Below are 18185 nucleotides of genomic sequence, written 5' to 3'. Positions count from 1 at the left end.
CAGACTTCTTAGAGATTATTGGACACTGACTCTGAACTGAGCCTGATAATATCACTCTGGTACACTAGAGTAAGGGCTTATGGAGATTATGTGATCAATTGAATTTTAGCCACAGTCCATGTCACAAGGTCCAGGGGGTCCCCTAAACCATCCTGTCATTAAGTCCTCAGTTCAGAAATATATAATTAGTATAGGCATGTTCAGCAATTGGCAGGATCCCCATATGGTTTTCCTGACCTGTGGGAAAGCCCTTTAAAATTGCCTCTATCTGGGGAAAATGGTAAACAAAAAGCAATACCACATTCTTGAAGGACTGCAGAGATTAGTGTAACCACCAAGAAGATGAAGGAGGCAGGGATGTTGATTTCTACCATATCCCCATTTAGATCACTTATTTGGCATAAATGGAAAACACATGGATCTTTATGAGAATTTCATTGACTTTTTATAAGCTAAACTCAGTGATGATTCCTATTCCTAGCTGCTGTGCCAGATATGGTTCCATTGCTTGAGTAAATTCATACATCTCCTGTTCCAATATGCAGCTATTGATCTGGCAAGTGCTTTCTTCTCCATCCTTTTTAATAGGGGCTCTCAGAAGCAGTTTGCTTTCAGCCAGCAAGGCCAGCTATCATTCAGTGGGCTCATGAACAAAGTGGCCATGGTGGCTGGGATGAAAGTTATGCCTCAGCTGAGCAACATGGACTTCCATTCACCAAGGCTGACCTAACTATGATGATTCTTGAATGCTCATCTGCTAGCAACAGAGACCAACATTGAGCCCTTAATTATAGAACCAGTCCTAGGGTAATAAGTGATATATCTGGTGACAGGGTGATTAAATTGAACCTCTTCCGTAATGGAAAGGGTAGCATTTTGTTCTTACTGGAATAGATATTTACTCTGGATACAGTTTTGCCTTCCCTGCATGCAATGTTTCTGCCAAAAGTACCATCTTTGCAATTTGTGTCACCTTATCCACCATCATGGTATTACACAAGCATTGCTTCTGGTAAAATAATGCATATCACAGAAAACAAAATGTGCAACAAACTCATTTTTATAGAATTCACTGGTCCTACCATGCTCCCCATCATTCTGAAGGAATGGCTTGGTTGGACACTGAAATGACCTTTTGAAGATTCAGTTACAGTGCTATCTAGGTGGCAATATCTTGCAAAGTTTCTTCAAGGAGATTGTTTATGCTCTGAATCAGCATCCAATACATGATGCTGCTTCCCTCATAGCCAGGATTATTCCCTGACCTTATGCTCTGCTAGTCTAAAAGTCTTGTTTTCAAAGAGAAAAGTGTTTCTAGTAGGAGACACAATAATGATCCCATTGAATTGAAAGATTAAGACTGCCACCTGGTCACTTTGGGCTTCTTATGCCTCTGAATCAAAAGGTAAAGAAGGGATCCATTGTGCTGGTTGGAGTAATTGATGCTGATTTCCAATGGGAAATGCACTGCTACTCTATTGTGGAGTTAAGGAAAATTGTCTAAGGAAGATTGTCTGGAATAGAGGAGATCACATAGCGCCTCTCTTATTATTACCATGCCCTATGATTAAAATCATTCAAAAACTATAACTCATTTAAGGCAAAACTACCAATGACCCAGGTCTTTCAGGAATGAAGATTTGAGTCACTCCACTAGGTAAAGAGCCATGACAAGCTAAGGTGCTTACTGAGGGCAAAAACCATGACTACATGACTGGTTATGGAAAAGAGAACTCTTTTACCATGAATATTTCTTCCTTATTTTTATAAATTCATTTATGTGTGTGTAATATATGTATATATGTAGTGTACATACACATTTAAACAAATATTTTTGTTTTCTTTCATCTCTCATCTCCTTATTATATAACATAAAATATATTGACTTATATAATAATATTTAAATATTGTTAACTTTACATTATAATAATTAAATTGAAGCATATTAAGGAAAATAGTGAACATCATACCAAGAGTTTGCATTCTCTTTCTGGGGAAAAGATTGGTGTGTTTTGGTTGAACATAGGACAATTGTATCACGGTAGGCAGAATCATAATCTGCCTTTACTTGGTCTTTACTTGGAATTAAGTATGGTTTAAAGAAACACATATGGGTGTCAAATTGACAAGGGGTGGACTTGTGAAGATTAATTCTGTGTCAACTTGGCAAGGTTATGTACCTGGATATTTAGTCCAACACATCTAGATGTTGCTGCAAATATTTTTTTATAAGATGAGCATTTAGTAGACTTTGAATAAAGATTACCCTCCATAATGTGTGTGGGGTGAGTCTCATCAAATCAGTTGAAGGCCTTAAGAAAAAGACTGACCTCCCCCAAGGAAGAGGGAATTTCCCCACTACACTGTCACACTGCTTTAGGACATGAGCTGCAGTAGCAACTTTTCCCTGGGTCTCCAGCATGTCAGACTACCCTGCAGATTTTGGAATTTCCAGACTGCAAAATTGCATGAGTAAATTATTTAAAACAAATTTCTCTCCATAAACACACACGCACACACACAATTCTCTTCATGCTGTTTCTCTGGAGAACCCTGAGTACTAGAGGGACAAAATACCATGATCAGCCTGGATTAATTGCAATTCATTTCTGGGATGGGAAAAAGTCTAATGTTTATGAAACACAAGATCATATAATACTCGAGCAAAACTGAGTATTTGTATGCAAAAAAAAAGTGGTAAAATGTATGTTAGGTAGCAACAAGACGTGTCTGCTACAGTCACATTTTGGATGTCTGAAACTTTGGTTGTAAAGTTGACTACGTTTACTAAGCACAGGTTTGTATCAATAAAGGACATGCATTATTCAATAAGGAAACCCAAATGGCTAGATTTCCTTCTTACATTTATTCTCCTTTCCTATAAAACCTGCATCTCAACTTTAATTTCCCTTCTAGGAGCATGGGGAAGGGGTGGCTGTAGAGAAAGAAAGCTTTAGATATTATGGGACTTTGGTTCAAATCATGAATATAAACACATTTGTACCAACAGCTGAAAAACAACAGCAACAGATTTTTTTTTTTTTGAATGTCAGTTATGGCCGAGATCTTGGGATAAAGCAGTTAATAAAATAGGAAGGGGAAAACAGCTCCCATGGAGGTTACATTCTAGTGAGCAGATTCAGTGTATTAATCTCTAATGTGCCAAATCAATATCTCCTTCCATCTGGTTCTTGTAGTATTTTTTAACAGCTTTATTGAGACATAATTCACATACTATATAATTCACCCTTTTGAAGTTTAAAATTTAATGCTTTTTTTTTTTTTTTACCAGAGGCACAGATATGTGCAACAATCACCACAGTCAATTTTAAGACTTTTTCATCACCCCCAAAAGAAACCTCATACTGTATTTGTGGATTTGTCTTCTTCTTCAGTCAGCTCCATCAGTTTTTGCTTTTATATATTCTGAGGCTTTGTTGTTTTTTGCATGTACACTTAGGGTAATGGTGTCTTCTTGGTGGATAGATCCATTTATCACTATGCAATGTCTCTATTGCTGGTAATTTTCCTTGCTTTAAAGTTCTGAAGCTGCCACCGTAGCCATTATATTATCCACTTCTGCACACTGGTGTGATGTGGGAGATGGGTAGACCCTGGAGTACTGCTGGAGACTAAGTTACAGGCAGTTTGAATCGCTGGTTTCAGCAGATATGTTTTCCCATTAGGTCCCTGCTGGGATCTTCATTTCCTGCCCCCAATCAAAGATAACCTGTTTGCTGTTCTGGGTTTCAGATCTCTCAGGTGCCTAGTCCAAGATATATGGAACATTGAAAAAAAACAGAGAACTCACCATGATTACATTTTTCAAATCAAGATATCCTTAGCCATTCCACTTTTATCTTTCCATCTTTCAAAATACTTCTTTGATTGTTGAATTATTTTAAGGGTATTTGGTTTTATTAAGAGGGAAGGAACAGAGAAAAGTGAATCTAGACCGTTTTGTCTCAGAACTGTAAATTCACACCCATTTTTAAGATATGCATTGTTCCTATGTGCTTAGAAACACTTTTAGATATGATGGAGGGTACTTAGTTTCTTTTCATCAGGAGCATACAGTATAGTATGGAAATTTCATTCTTGCATGTGCATTAGAATCATCTAGTATAGTAAGTCAAATGACCTAGAATAGACTGGGAGACTCTTAAGATTTGCATGCAGGAGGTTTATTGAGACCTAGCCCTGTAATGAACAACTGTAATGGTGAAGGAAGCAAGAATGGGCCATGGCAGAAGTTAAACAGCAATGCAATCACAGCAGATGCCTGTGCTTTTCCAACAGGAAGTTCTGGAGTGAAATGGTCTTTCAGAGTTGTCCCAATTGAGGCAAGGCGTGCGGAATTTGTACCCATGAAGTGACAAATCATTAGGAGTGAGCTACTTCTAGGACAAAAGTGTAATTTTGGGAGAGGTAGCTTCCTTTTGCAGGGAGTGAGTTTTTGATAGGGTCTCAGCCTTGAACCACCAGTAGCTCTCAGTCCTGGCAGTGGAGGGAATGAATGTCTGGATCCTGTAGAGAGAGCTGCTAAATATATCCGAACACCCACTACACCTAGATGACTTGTGAATTTTTCACTCCAGCCCTAAATCAGGATATTCTGACTCAGAATATCTGTAGTTGAACATAGACATTTGTCCTTCAAAAAAATATCCACAGGAATTTCTTGTACACAATCAGAGTTGAAAACTGCTCATCTCTTTTGTGATTAGAAACATACTTCTTACGGACACCCACTTGTGGAGGAGATACAAAGGAAAATAAAGATTAGCATAAGTGGGATCGATCTATAAAACATTTTAGAGAACTTACATCTTGTACTGAGTCATAAAGGAAATGTGGGAATTTAATTGATGGTAGTAAAGAAAGTTATATTTCTCAGGTAAGTGTATAATTGAGTGATATGAGTGAAAGCACATGCATACAAAATGCAAGAGAGAGTAATCAAATAGTGATTTTGATTATAAATTTATACACAAGCATGAGGTTGATTTCCTAATCTATTACTAGCTGACTGTGTGTATTCTATAAGACACTTAAACTTTTGAAGTCTTACTTCCTTACAATAAAGTTCATAGTCAAAAAGTATTTACTGAATGCTTGCCATGTGTAACTCACTTCTCTAGGTACTAAAGTACAGTCCTGAACAAGACAGACGTGGTCTCTCCTCTTGTGGGCATAATATTTACCACCTAAAGTTGTTGCCAAGATATTATATATTCTATCTACAACTTAACATACTGCCTGTTACAAATTTGGTCAATGAATGCCAGCTTTTGTTTGTGTTAATTATAATTTTTTATAATTGTAGCTGGAGCAGGATGTCTGATGATAGTAAGAAACAGACCTGTAAATGTAAAGATCAGTTAGAAGGTGGCATTGACTACCAAATTAAAGACTTTGGATTTGAATTTATAAATTATAGAAAGATGCTTTGGCTTACTTTTCCAAACATTTTTAAACATAGATACTTCAAAAATATATATATATTTTTATAATCTACTGTTAAAGATACGAAAATCAAATAGGGAAGAAAAATTTTTAAAGAAATGGATGTATTTCTGTTTATATGAAAAAAGTAATCTCAACTCCAAACTCACATCATACATAAAAATAATCCAAAATAAATTACAGAATTAAAGGTCAAATCTCAATATACAAAAGTAAGAGAAAACAAAAAAATAGCTCTATTACTTTGATGAAAGCAAAGGTATCTTACTTGGCACATAAAAAGCAGTAAGCATAAAAGAAAATGAAAAATTAAACTTCATTAAGATTCAAAACTACTTCTTAGCAAAATATCCTGTCAGAAAATTAATATGATAAGACTAGGCAAAAATATTTAAAAAAGATATATCTGACAAAGTACTGGCATCAATCATATATCTTATTATTACAAATTTATTTTAAAAAACAAGTAATTCAATTTTTAAAAATGAAAAAAGGTGGAATAGATACTTTATCATTAAGTACATTGAAAAAGTCATCATAGAGATTTTTTCCAAATCAAATACACAGTATGGTTCTATTATACATCCATATATGAATGGCTAAAATTATAAAACTAGCAACAGTAAATGTTATTTAGGTACGAAACAGATTGCCTCTAACTGTTGGTGGTAGTGTAAAATGCCATGGTAAGTCTGGATAACTTTGGCAGATTCTCAACAAAAGTAAATAATGCTTATTTTTAGTGGTCAAAAAGTGGAAACAATGCAGATATCATTGATAGGAGAATAGATATACAAGATTTGGATAACATCATTAAACTCTATTAAACTCCACCTCTGCCCCTAAATCCTTGTCAACCATTCATTTTTTTACCATCTGTATAGATCTGCTTTTAGCTAGAATATTACTTTTTTAGAATTAGATGATATGTAGCATTTTTTTTTTGACTGGCTTCTTACACATAAAATTTTTCATTTAATTTATCCATATTTCTGGTGGCTTAATATGGCATTTCTTTCTTTTTTTATAAGTAATAAACTATTTTTGAAATGTTTTATGTTTACAAAAATATTGAGCAGAAAATACAGGTTCCATATTCCTCTTCCCTCCCTTCCCCCAGATTGCCCTATTATTAACATCTTGCATTTGTATGGTACATTTATTAGAACTGATAAATCAATACTGATACATTATTATTAATTAAAATCCAGGGTTTACATTAGGGTTTACTCTTGGTGTTGTACATTCTATGGGTTTTGACAAATAGATACCAATATGTATCCAGCATTACACTCTCATAGAGAATAATTCCACTTCCCTCCTAATCCCTTGTGCTCCATCTATTTGTCCATCTCCTTCCTCCCCTAAACTCTGGCAACTACACATCTTTTTATTGTGTCTCTATGGTTATACCTTATCCAGAATGTAAGAAATCACACAGTATGTATATTCAGTCTTAACTCATTCAGTCTTAACAAGAATTTCTTACTGTGCTTGGGCCGTATATTAACTCCATTTTTCAGATAAGCAAAGTATCAAAAAAGGTAAGTGGCTTACCCAAGATGGCAGGGCAAATTAGTAACAGAGAAAGAATCAAAGCCTGTCTCCTGCGTGCAAATCTTGTACGCTTTTCTGGTGCCCCTAGAAACTTTCCATTGTCAGTGAATAACAAATGTAAGATTTTAGAAATATCAGTGTCTTGTATTAGTAAAGTTTGTACAATTCCTTGTATATAGTCACTTGCTAAGTTCCTGGACCTGCATTTTCCAAGTCTTTCTCTAGGAATAAATAAATAGGTAGATAGATTGATAGCTAGATTAGACAGATGATAGATAACTAAATAAATGTAAATAGATGTTCTAATGCATGCTTTGCCTTCTTAATTAGATCTCAAAAGACCATATCTTATGCTAATATTTTCTCTAACTTGCTGAGATGTTAAGAGAGCCAATTTGAAAAAGTATTTATATCCAATAGAATTGGTCAGAAAAGGCTTTTTTTAGTTTTGTCAGTTGTATTTAGGCTTACAAATACACACACACACACATATATATATATATACGCACATACATACATACTGAATCAAGGAGAAGGTAAAATTTAGCTTCAACATTATTGATAATTTTAGGAAATTGTCACTAATTTGGAAGTTGTGACTTGGAAGCCTAAAGGATTTTAAATCATTCCATTCAAAAAATTGTTTTTATGATTGAGGTTGTTTAATATTTAATTTTTAAAATATAACTTAAAAAAATTTGCTGAGATATGTTAAACTTTACTCTAGGATACTTAAGCTCTCAAAATGTAAGTTTTGAAAAGGTGAAACAGGTGTATATAGAGTTAAAACATCCTTAGAATGAATACATGGATAAATATTTACAAATTTATTAATTATGAATTTACCAGCTATTCTTCATATATTTTAAATTTGTATATAATACCAAAGCTTTTTAAAAATAGAATAAAATAAAATAAATCTTTTTTTGATCTGGGGCTAAGAGTTTTTCTATTTTTCTGAGAAAATATAAATGACAATTTAATCTGTAATGTATATAATATGAAGACAAGGATTTCAAAAGTTTTGAAAACTATGGAAACATAATCAACCTTTCTGAAAATGTTTTAATCTGAATTTCTGCTCTTTTGTAAAAGGTGATCAATGAATTGTTGACAGTAATAAGGAAACAACATGTTGACGATATTATTAGTTATTACATGTGACTGAAAATAGCAATTCTATTTTAGAAGAATAGCAATTTTATTCTTCACAAACACATTTTATTTATGCACTGTGCAAGTGAAATGCTATATGGTATTGATTTCTTTTAAATATATTTCTTTACTCCTCTGTTATTAAATGATAATTCAAACCATTCATCTGAATATAATAGCAAATTTGTTTCTCTAGAGTTACAAGAGTGCTCCTAATCAAACCTGTGAGCTAGTGCCTCATAAACTGACATCACCTCTTGTAACAACAGCCTTTTCCCTTTTCCTCCATTACATTGTTTCACACACTTACACACATTAATATACATAAACAGACTTCTAGCACATAGTATATGTAATAAATATATGTATTTATTATAATAAATGAATAAGTAATAATATATGAAAATATAAGAAAAACAAAACAAAATCATTATGTATTAACTGAGCACCTACTATGCACAATCTTTTATTTCCTATACAAGCACCACAAGACAGTCTTTTTACTTAAAGAACTTCAGTCTAGCTGTGACAATTAGACATATGGAAAACTGAACAACACAAGTATTAACAAGTGTAATTCAGCCCTTCCCCCTTCACTTCATTTCCTGAACTTTTTTTTTTTTTAGGTTTTTTTGGTATCACTTTAAATTTAATGCTACCAAGCAAACATACTTTCTGTAGGAAGCCCATTCACTCACCCACTTGCCTAGATGACTATTTCACACCTTTCTTTCTATTGAAGTTTACAATGTTGTGTTAATTTCTGGTGTACAGCATGGTGTTTCAATTACACATATATACATATATATATATTCCTTTACATATTCTTTGTCATTATAGGTTATGGTAAGTTATTGAATATAGTTAAGCAGTAGAACCTTGTTGTTTTATCTATTTTATATATAGTAGTTGGTATCTGCAAATCCTGAACTCCTAATTTATCTTTCCGCCTTCCCCCTTTGCCCCCTGGTAACCATAAGTTTGTTTTCTATGTCTGTGAGTCTGTTTCTGTTTTGTAAATAAGTTCATTTGTGTCCTTTTTTAGATTACACATCTAAGTGATATTATATGGTATTTTTCTTTCTCTTTCTGGCTTACTTCACTTAGTATGACAATCTCCAGGTCCATCCATGTTGCTGCAAATGGTATTATTTTATTCTTTTAATGGCTGAGTAGTATTCCATTGATATGTATACCACAACTTCTTTATCCAGTCATCTGTGAATGGACATTTAGGTTGCTTCCATGTCTTGGCTATTGTAAATAGTGCTGCTATGAACATTGGGGTGCATGTATCTTTTCAAATTAAAGTTCCCTCCAGATATATGCCCACAAGTGGGATTGCTGGATTGTAGAGTAAGTCTATTTTTTTTTTTTAACATTCCCTGAACATTTTAGTTCTGAAGTCAGTAGGTACAGAAGAGAAACCTAGGAGTATGCACCAGAAACGTGATGCTTCAGGGTCAGAGATGGGATTTCAAAGACCCAGAAATGTAAGCAGGATATTCCTGCAGAGGGGTAGCCTTGCAAGGAATGTCAGAGGCTGGCAGTATTGAGGAGAGTAATCATGGTCAGAAAGGAACAGTCTGGGATAGGAAGTAGCCTGAAAAAATTGAGGAGGGATTCTACACAGGGGTGGGCTGGCATGGAGAGTCAGAACTCAAGTGTAGTGAGGTGTGCATCCATGTGGGTTGCAGAGGATGAGAGTGGGTAGAAAATGGGAAGCTTTTCGTGTATCTCATGGTTACAACTAGATTGTAGTTCCTTAGGTAAAAGATTGTGCCTCATGCTGCTTTGTATAGAGCATAACAGATTGAACATAGAGGTACTTAACAAATAAATATATTAAGTAAAATGGGAGACAGATTTTTCATTGTCAAAGAAGAAAATTTCAAAATTGTAAAGAGAGAAATACATGCAATACATGTAGGATTATCAGATTGGAGTTGGGTATATTAGTGTGAATTCATTTTCCATGGGTAAAAGTTGACATTCTAAGTGAAGTAAGCCAGAAGGAGAAAGAAAAATACCATATGATATCACTCATATGTGGAAACTAAAAAAAAAAAAAGGCAAATGAACTTATTTACAAAACAGAAACAGACTCACAGACATAGAAAACAAACTTATAGTTACCACGGGGGAAGGGAGTGGGAAGGGATAAATTAGGAGTTTGAGATTTGCAGATATCAACTGGTATATATCAAATAGATAAACAAGTTTATTCTGTATAGCACAGGGAACTATATTTGATATCTTGTAGTAGCTTATAGTGAAAAAGAATATGAAAATGAATATATGTATGTTCATGTATGACTGAAGCATTGTGCTGTACACCAGAAATTGACACACTGTACACTAACTGTACTTCAGTAAAAAAGATTTCCATATAAAAACCTAAATAGATGTATTTAGTGTGCATATATATGAATGAATAATGCTCCCATGATAGTGAGTATGTTGAACATCCAAATCTAAGCTTCTAAATACTATTCTCACCTGAAGGAACTAGGATTTTTAGGGGAAATGGCTCATTTCCACAGCTAGGGAAATTAAATATAAGATGTATCTAAAATATCTTACGCCAGGAAGCAAGGAAGTGCTCAAAGAACTATTGTGGCATATCAAAAGGACAAAAGTGTAAGTTTGAGTGGACCCTCACTGTCCAAATCTGAAACAATTAATATAACAATAATAAATTATAACCCACTGAATAAAATAGGAAACAAATCCTTAGAGACAACTAAATAGGTTAACAAATTGGAATTTTGATGAGGAATAGGATATTTAAATACTTGTAAAATATTTGCCCCAAAACACTTATTAATTTTGAAGCTGAAAAGATTATTTTTATAGTGGAGAAGACTGGCAAACAGCCCCTTACACAAGAGATAAAATATGATCTGTAATGGGAAAAATCAAAATCACACAATATCTGATAGGATGCACTGAAAAGAATATAGCATCACTCTGTGATAGACTATCAAATGTTCATAACCCAAAATTCATTGTCTAATCATGAGAATCATTAAATAATTTCAAATTGGAAGGAATTCTATGAAAAAACTAGTTTTTAATATTCACAAGTTATCAAGAAATGCAAGTGATGCAGGAAAAACAGATGTGGGGCATGAGGAGGGCCATGTCCCAGGCTGAGGTTGGGCCCCTGGGATGTATCCCGCTAAGTGTGGGTCCTTGGCTTCACGCAGGCAAGAATTCAAGAGTGAGCCACAGTTGAGCAAAGGTAGATTTATTTAGAGATACATTGAGAGGCAAGAGAAAGGTCACAAGGTGTGGGGGTTGGGTGCTCAGATTAAAAGTAGGTACACACTCCATAGACAGAATGTGGGCCATCTCTGAAGAGGGAGGGAGAGGGGACAGCTGCAAGGCACTGTGTTGCCAGTTTTTATGGGCTTGGTGGCTTCATATGCTAATAAGTAGAAGGATCAGTCTAGCTACCCTGGGGAAGGGGGTGGGATTCCCAGGATGTTGGCCATTTCCCACTCTGACCTTTTGTGGCTAGCCTTGGGATTGCCATGGGCCTGTGGGCGTGTTATTCATAATGTTAATATATTACAATGGGCATATAATGAAGCTCAAGATCTGCTAGAAGTCAAATCTCCCACCATCTTGAGCCTCAAGGCCTACTGGGGTTTGAATCTTCCATCATTTTGATGTTAACTGCTGTAGCATTCCTTGAATGGCTGTGCCCTGCCCCCTTCCTGTCTCACAAGGAAGAAATGGATAACAGTTCTGGATTGAAGGAGACCAAAAAACATGAAAACTAAGAGCAATGTGTGATTATGAATCAAATTTTTGGATATAAAAAACACTATTTGGATTATTTCAAAAATCTCAATGGAATGAAAGAATAAGAAATTATTAATATTCATTTTCTAATTTTGATGGTTACAAGGTTGTAATGTAGGAAAACTCCTTTCTTTTTTTTATACCAAACAAATGTTAAAGTGTCTGAGGATATTGGGGCATCATATTGGTACCTTATGCTCAAATATTTCCATGAAAAAAGTTCTTTATACTATAATTCCAATTTTTCAGATTGTTTTAAAATAATGAATATGTAATGTTATCATAAAAAGTACATAATCTGGGACTTATGATTTAAGCTCAGGAATAAAGAGAACTGGAAAGAATGTTGCTACCCCTTTATTACAAGACAAACCTGAACAAAATACAAATTAGTGACTTCTTGAGCCCACCAAAGAATTGAGGTCATAGGGCAACAAACAGGAAATCTGGTGAAAACGACAGAAACTTTCACAGAAAACAGAATCTGAACTTTTTTTTTTTTACTGGAACTGATGCTACTGAGTACTGTATACAGCAGTAATAATATTAAGCTAAAATTTTTGTTATCAACTGCTAAAGGCTGAATGTGGGCTACCTGAGAGTGTGATGCTTCTGAAGCTTGTGAATATAGGGAGTTTTGCACCCTGTTTCCAGCTTTTCTTCCAAGAAGTTCACTGAGTACTCATAGAAAATATTGTGAACAATACTGAGAAATGGTCCCTCCTGACCATGGGTTTTGAGAGGGAAAGAAGAGCTACTGACAAAATTCTGCACAACTCATATCCCCTATCTCCTCTATGAAACCAATAATTTATATTGGGGAAGAAAGAAAAATGCCACCTTAACTCAATGATGCAGAAAGGAAAGAGAAAAATAGCTATACACTTGGTAGAGGGGCAATAATTCATAACTGGCCCTGCACTACAGATTGAGGATGGAGAGAAGCACTTGTGAAGATTATATCCTCCCCAAGATTAGTGACAAGTGTACATGTCTAAGACTAAGGCTTAATCAGAACATCAGACTATACCCTCTTCTTACTCCCCATGCTATCGAACTAACAAGTGTTTAGAAAAAATATGAGTAGGATACAGCTTGGAAAGCTACAAGAGACACACTCTCTCTAGGGCACAACACAAAAGGAAGACCCAAAACTAAGGTAATAGCAAACATCGAGAAATTAACCTCAGTAGCCCCATCCCTTTAACACAACATATCACTAGAGTAATTTAAAGCCTGCTGTGAACTGAAGATAATGATAGTAACACCACCAGCTCATTCCTGAGTAGAATAACACAAATCTCAGCAACAAAGGGCTAAGAGAAGAAAAGTTAGGCTTATTAAGTATAAAAATATTTAGCTCAATATTTACTGCCTTTCCTGACATGTCTAGCCTTCACAAAAATTATAAGGAATATTAAGAAGGAAAGAAAAATATACTCTCAAGTGACACAATTATTGAAACAAGACTCACATATGACAAAGATGTTAACGTTATCTCACACAAAGGGATTTAGATAGCCATGATGAATATGCTTATCTCTGATGATAAAAGTAGGTAACATGAAACATTAGAATGCCTTCAACAAGCTCATTGATAACCTGAACATAACCAAGGAAAGAGTCAGTAAACTTGAAGATAAATTAATTAAAATTACCCAAATTGAAACTCAAAGACAAAGAAAAAGAGGGAAAATATGCCAGTGCACTAGATGGATATAGAAAAATGTCAAACATTTAAAAATACATACAATTGGAAACCCAGATGGGGAAAAGAGAAAACAGAAGAAATATTTGAAGAAACAATGACCAAGATTTTCCCAAATTAATGATAGAACTCAAAAATTAAAATACAAGGAACTCAGAGAATATTAAACAGGATGAGTTCATAAACAAACACACAAACTTATTTTCAAAATGTTCAAGCTTAAGATAAAATAAAATATTGCAGGTGGCCAGAAGGAAAAAAAAGCAAATTACTTATAAAGCAACACAGATAAGAATTATGGCCCACTTGTCATCAGAAACACACAAATAAAACAATGGAGTATACCTTTAAAATGAATATATACATGAGAAATGTATATATGATCAATACAAAATTTTAGACTTTGTAAAAAATATTTTTCAACTATGAAGAAGTAAAGACATTCTTAGAAAAACATTAATTGAGAAAAATCATTACTCAGTTTCATCTATGAGAAATGTTAAGGAAGATATTAAGGAAAAGCAAATATAATAAAGGGCAGAAATTTAGATTGACACAAATTATAATAAATAGCCCTGTAAATGGATTAAATAAAAGTAAAATTAAACTTTTTTCTTATTCTAACTGCTCTAAAAGATAACACAAAAATAGAAAAAATATTTTTTTGCTAACATATATAAAAATAAAAATATGAAAAATATAGCACAAAGAATGGGAGAAAAGAATTGTGCATACAGTGTTTTAAGTTCCTTACACTACACATGTGCGGAAAATAATATTTAAAGGTGGACTCAGATTGTTTGAAAATGCATATTGAGGATTTCTCATTTCTAGAAAGGACTTCAGACAAATAAAGAGCCTGGAAGTCATTACTCTCATTCTTACAACCAGAAAAAGCCAGAAAAACTGAAAATCAATAACCTTCCTTGAAACCACTGAGAACTGATGTTTCAGGGTAGAAGGGTGAATTAATAAATGTTAATCCAAAAAGTTTAAATTTTCTTTGCTGCAAAAAAATAAAAGAACTCATTCTTTCCATTTTCTTAAAAAACATAACTTTAAGTCATTTATTTAAAAAAGTGTCATTTCCAGCATTTCTTAAAAAGAACTTGTAATTTTTAAAACATTTTTATTTTTGAGATGTAAAACCATTTAAAAGTTAAATAATTAATCAACAGTTTTGAATTCCAGAAATTTATTTCTTGATAGCATTGAAGTCATCTTTTTAAAATGTAAACATCAAAGACATAGGTCCTGTCTGTCTCTGTGAGAGTTGAGCCTAGGTTCCTACTCCAATTTGTAACCTGAAGTTTTATTTTTCCTTTGGCTAAAAGCAATTAACATATATGTAATAAATTTTATCTGCCTGGCTATATAAAAGAGTGACTTTTTTCCTGTCTTTTCAATCTCTTTAGTGGATTCTCTTTGATGTGCATCTTGGTCTGGTTTAAAGCTTATTCAAAAATAAAATCATTGAATTCTGTTCAACTTTTTTGTATAGGAATTATTCTTTCTTTTCAAACTAAGAACTGAAGTTAGATCTTCCTGATTACAAAGACCAGCTTTTCAACAATCATATTATACTACTTAAATGAGCACATAAACTACTATTTATGAAAAATGATGGAAAACAAATTTCTTCTGTATAGCACAGGGAACTATATTCAATATCTTGTAATAACCTTTAATGAAAAAAAAAGAATATGTGTGTGTGTGTGTGTGTATATATATATATTATATATACATATATATAATATATATATGCATGACTGGGACATTATGCTGAACACCAGAAATTGACACACTGTAACTGACTATATTTCAGTAAAAAAAAGTTTAGAAAGGCATTCCTAAGGGAAGGTTAATTTTACTACATCCAACTTTGATACCAGGCACACAATTGAAAACTTTTTCACATTGTATATCCTTTATTAATCTCAATATTAAATTTAAGAATTTTAATATGTTGTAAAACGTTCTTTTGGGAGCAATTAAGATGTTAATCAGCACTTATAAAAAATGTTGCCTTAATGTGAAAAAAGGAGCAAACACACTCAAGATGAATGACTAGTTTATTTTCTTACTTTTAATTAGGAATTTCCTTATTATTGGCATTTGATTTTGAAAGTAAATCTAAACTGTATAACTTTTCTTCTGAAAAATGGTAATTAAAATTTCTGCCAAGAATAGTGTTTTTAAAGAAAAAATTCTGTTAATTTTTTTTCTCCCTTTTCTTTTCCATCTGGCTCCTAGTCTACCACTGCCTTCGTCTACACATCTTTGTTTCATCTGTTCTCTCCCTCTTTTGTCTTTACATCCTATCAATAATTTTTTTAGCTTTTGATATTTTGGTGACTTTATGATAGTATTATATTTATAATCAAATGCCATGTTCAGAAATAGATAGTTTTGCTTCAGAACAGTCCTTAACGACATTAGGATAAATATATCATTAGTATTCTATCAAAAGTTACTAGTATGAATATATACTTACTCTTAAGTTTGGGGAGGGGGTAGCTCAGTGGTAGAGCATGTGCTCAGCATGCACGAGGTCCTGGGTTCAATCCCCAGTACCTCCATTAAAAAAAAATCAACCTTAATTACCCCCCACCAAAAGATAAATGTACTTAGTCTTAAGGTGAAATGATGATGCTACTTACTATACAGATACTTTATAAGCATAAAATATTCCTTACATCAAGACAATGAGCCGACTTATTCATGAATAAATGAGATTGAAAATATATACCTTGACTTAAGGACAGTAGCTCTTTAATGGACTATGGCTCTACATAAAAGCAGTTTATTCTTAAGGAAATATATTAAAGTCATTTTCTCCATATATCTCTAAGCACAGGAAAGCTGATTTAATAGGGCTTTTTGTTATATTCTATTCATTTTATCTATGCCTATCATTAAATCTCTCTTCTTGAACTATTTCTCCATTTTACTTGTCTGTTTCAAAGCTGCATGCATCCTAATGAAGGCAAAATGCCAGCCAGTGCTTATTCATAGTTACTAGAAAAAATATTTAATTGTGTAGCAATAATGCTACTTATCATCAGTTTGCCCAATAGAGCTGTTCTGAAGCAAAACTAATTCTTGATTATAAACCTCTCAAATTTATGTGATTTCTCAGTACACCACAAAACAATACTGATCCCAAAACAAATGACAATACAAATTTGTTTCTGTAATTAATTGGTTGGCACACTCTATAAAATATGGAATCCATCTTTGTGAAATAATCCCAATAAATCAGCATCCAAAGGCTTCTCTTATTCTAACTTGATGAGACATTTCAGAAGAATAGGACATTTTATTTCGGTGCTATTTTTTAAATCTAAATAGTACACAACAAAGGCACTTGCCCTTGGAAATGAGATTTTGTTTCTGCAATGGGCTGTATCTTTTCAGAGGCCAGCTCCACAGATCAGAAAATTTGAGTTGGAATTGATACATGCAAAATTTATTATTAATGACTGACATATAGACATTTGGAAACCACAGAGAACTTCTACCTAAAGATTTTCAAACAGGCTTTTAGAAGAGAGGTCCTTCTGCATACCTCCATTTGGGAGAAATATTGGAATTGGTAAGTGCTTTGTGAACTACAAGTCAAGCCAAATCTCACATGCATATGGGACATTTTTCAACAGAAATAACCTATTATTGTGGTTCTACTTCAAGGGTACTCTAAGTGTAATCTCAATATACATCTTGGTTAGAAACCACATTTACTCATAGAAACATCACACTATTGATACACAGTCAATAGTATATATTCTATTAATTCTGACATTAATGAGCAACAGGCTGTGAGAAACTTATCAAGCTTACTAAGACACAAACTCTGGGTCAGACTGCCTTGAATTGATTCCTGGATCTTCTACTTCCTAACTTTGAGACCAAGGGCAAGTTACTTATCCTCTTAGTTCCTCAGTTTTCTCTTGTGTAGAATGGGAATAATAATTTTAACATACTTCATGGGTTGTTATTAAGAAGAATGTATTTATATGTATGTATAAAGCACTTAGAAGAGTGCCTTATATATGTTAGGTGGCATATGTGTTTGCAATTATTAGTTATAACAGCAGAACAGATAAATAATAAGGGTAGTTAATCTAGCCCATGGCATCAGGGTACAGTGTCTGACATACAATAAGGGCTACCTAACTGTTAGCTAAATACAAAATAATAATAATTTTAGAAAATGATAAATAAACGAAACATTGCCAAAGAAGTAAGAAGCTGAGTTCAAGAGAAATTACATGAGATAGATAAGTTTTAACAATAAGAATTAGAAAAAAGTTCCTTGTCATAACATGGAATACTAGGTTGATAGAGAAAACCTAGCTATAAGATCACTATTGAAGGTACATAGACAACCAGGAGTCGTTATGGGAGTGACCACTATTATGGTGATTTAGTGCAGGACAGAGGGAAGGTAAAAATGCAGAGGACATGAAGTTGTTTATTTAACTATTAT

This window comes from Camelus bactrianus, chromosome X, assembly GCF_048773025.1.
Source record: "Camelus bactrianus isolate YW-2024 breed Bactrian camel chromosome X, ASM4877302v1, whole genome shotgun sequence".
In the NCBI taxonomy this organism is placed as follows: Eukaryota; Metazoa; Chordata; class Mammalia; order Artiodactyla; family Camelidae; genus Camelus; species Camelus bactrianus.
The sequence above is the reverse complement of the archived record's forward strand: the minus strand, read 5'-3'. Positions refer to the sequence as shown.